Genomic DNA, 3,151 nt, shown 5'->3' with positions numbered 1-3,151 from the left:
GTCTCCACCCAAGACGACTGTTACACCTCCAAAGTGTCTGTCATCACTGCGAATATCTCGTAGTAGGCGATCAACCGCTTCCACACAAAATCTATGTTGCATTGAAACTTCATCCCATATGATAAATCTGACTTCTTTAAGCAACTGGACATAATCCGAGTCTTTACTAATACTAATACTGTTATCATCTTTGACTTCAAATGGAATCTTAAAACTGGAATGTGCTGTTCGACCTCCATCAAGAAGTAATGAAGCGATATACCAGATAAAGCAACAATTAAGACTATTTTTCCATCTCTACGAAAGCTTCTTGCTATTGTGTTGTACAAAAAAGTTTTTCCAGTCCCTTGTTTGGCCGCGCTGAATCCTTCTGGCTTCCGTCATGCAAATCATTTTGTCTCCTGGATGATCTTGTAGATAATGTGCAACAACTTTACTTTGGTAAACATAGAGTTTTGATGTGCTAATTTTCATTAATACAACATCAAACATAAAACTCTAGCTTAAACAGAGATGACCCCGTAAAACTTAAATTGTTGAGCTGATTCAGAGCGGTAAAATTGGGATGAAGTAGTATAGGATTAAAAAAAAAGAAGGAAATCTATATGTAGCTTAGCTGATTCAGACAACACAAACTGGGATGAATTAAAGTTTGTATTTTCTATGTTATCAATGTAGTCGCCAGAAGATTACCAAGGAATTACAAATATTCTATGGTTATTTGAGCGAAGTATTTCTCTATGGTTATGAAGAGAAGCATAGGTTTCAAAGAAATTTCCATTAGACTTCAAATGGATCCTATTTAGTAGTTCCTTTTGGAACGTGAACATTAACAACGATCTCTTATAGGAATTGTTTTCAAAAGTCCGTCTTTATCCAAGAGAGTTTACTCAATAGAAACTCCACTAATGTTCCATAAAAGAAAAATAAAATAAAATAAGATAAGGACATAATTTGAGAAAAAAGAATACAGTGGTGTCTTAGTTGCAGGGAACTTCATGATTTCGCTGTGCTTTTGGCTTGAATTATGCAACCTTCGATGCATTCATTGTACTTCGAGAGATTAAAATCTAAGTAGATCGATATTTGTTAAAAGTTTATAATTTGATTTTTTTTTTTGCCGAACTCCTTACTTATAAGCTCACTTGTAATATACGATGGATGTTTTGATTTGGTGTACGATGAATTATGTTTGCAAAGAAAAATGAAGACAAAAACATTAGATGCCCGTCGCCTAATATGGCAGTAGGATGTCACATTCTAAGAACATACAATTGATTCTGTTAAAACTATTAAGAGTTAGACCGAGAAAAAAAAAATAGAGTTCACAATATTCATAGTAAAACAAAGTATTCACCTATCCCTCCCAACTCCAAAAACACCACATTTTGGAGTCCACAAAAGCTTTAGGAATACAATCAACTGAACGTATGAACACAGAAAAACGTTTTACTTAAATTACATACAGGCCACAACACCCAAAAACTAACTATGATTATGGATTTTGTAGAAAATCTCTAATAACTTCGTTGCACTTGTAGGCGAACACACCATATACATGTCTTTTCAGACCATTTTTACGTCTACAAACCAATTCCACTTGCACCTGCACGAAGAAGATCAAATTACCAGTAATTGGAAATGAAAGAAAAACAACAAAACGAAAATGAAGTAAGAAATTTTTAGTTCACCCTCGATCAATTCCATTCACCATTATCTTTGCATATCTCGTAACCATCACCATCGACCATTGTTTTTTGCGTCTCCCTTAAGCAACAACAACAGTAGAAGACATGTGAAAAAGAAGATGATACATATTCATAGGATAGGCATATACAACGAAGATACATAATATAGGAAAGAAAATATTCTTGATGCTGAAGTCTAGCATTTAATTTCATAGTCCGGACTTCGGTTTCATATTTAATTTCATTTCCACGAACAAACAATGATAAAGAAGGATCATTGATGTATGGTTGGACTAACCTACGTGTCTCTCATTTCCCGGAATTGTCAGAAAGGTCTCAAATCTCTATTCCATTCAAAGATCCATGGCTGGTCGCATCTGCCGCATTATACTTTCAAATGTGTCTGAGACAAATTTGATCTGGCGTCGTCCCCTTCATATAATTCTCCCAAGTCTCTAGGTGGTTCACGTAGTAACGGTTGACGAACTGGATTCTGAAGACAGCATGTCCCAAATTTCAGGATTCTTAGAGACGTACTTGTTTATATTCTTCCGGTGAAACTGACCAATTGCAGTTCCTACTAACGTGGGATAACTGATCCTAACACGGTTATTTTGAGTTGGTTTGGGAGCAAAATCAAACTTAAAATGGAAACTAAATCCACACAGGATGGTGGATAAGTCTATACCTATGGAACGGACGGAGTAGACCTTCCCTTTGTTCGACCACGAAATCAAGACCACTCTTTGTGTTTTCATGACTCCATCCCGGCCACTCTTTGTCTCCCCAAAAAAGACAACTGTGTCATAGTTGATTGATTAATTGATTTGCAAAGTCATGTTTTTTTTCTTGGAAAAAGAGGTTTCCTTCATAACTTTATATTAGATAGTTATGTAATCTCCGCAAAGGGAGTTTCGATAAACAGTTACAGATTCATTCCAAGTTTGAATGTTTAGAGCATCCACAGTGGGCGAGTATAACCAAATTTATGGGATGAGATCCTAACATAGTGGGACGGAGTAAAGATCAAATTTGGACCAAAGATCAAATTCCAGACCAAATATGGTCGCGACCAAATCCCAAATTCTGATATAGTCGGGCGTAAACTTAAAGTACGTTTGATGCTGGGCGTAACATAAATTTACGCTTGTTAACGGGCGTAAACCAAATTTACGTATGTTGGTGGGGCGGAATTTAAATTTACGTTTGTTGCGGGCGTAACATAAATTTACGCCTGATGAGACGGACAGAAGAATTCCGCACGTTGCCAGGCGGACACCAAATTTCCGCCTGTCTGGGGCGGACACCAGATTTCCGCCTGTCTGGGGCGGACACGAAATTTCCGCCTGTCTGGGGCGGACACCAAAATTCCGCCCCTCCCAAACAGACTTTTTTTTTACGCCTGAGAAAAATTATGAAACATGAAATGAAATTTTCGAACGTTAGAATGATAAATTTTTCGA

General features: G+C 36.9%; 1 long non-coding RNA gene across 1 annotated transcript; it reads right to left on the bottom strand.

Moving 5' to 3' along the window:
• Nucleotides 1-1,366: 1,366 nt before the first annotated feature.
• On the bottom strand, nucleotides 1,367-2,186 carry LOC113273648. The gene is made up of 3 exons (XR_003322531.1): nucleotides 1,987-2,186; nucleotides 1,692-1,767; nucleotides 1,367-1,606 (listed from the first exon to the last, which is right to left on the bottom strand). It is a non-coding gene; the product is annotated as an uncharacterized LOC113273648 (long non-coding RNA).
• Between the last annotated feature and the right edge of the window lie 965 nt (nucleotides 2,187-3,151).

Source organism: Papaver somniferum, chromosome 4, assembly GCF_003573695.1.
Source record: "Papaver somniferum cultivar HN1 chromosome 4, ASM357369v1, whole genome shotgun sequence".
In the NCBI taxonomy this organism is placed as follows: Eukaryota; Viridiplantae; Streptophyta; class Magnoliopsida; order Ranunculales; family Papaveraceae; genus Papaver; species Papaver somniferum.
This window is presented reverse-complemented; position numbering and strand designations above follow the sequence as displayed.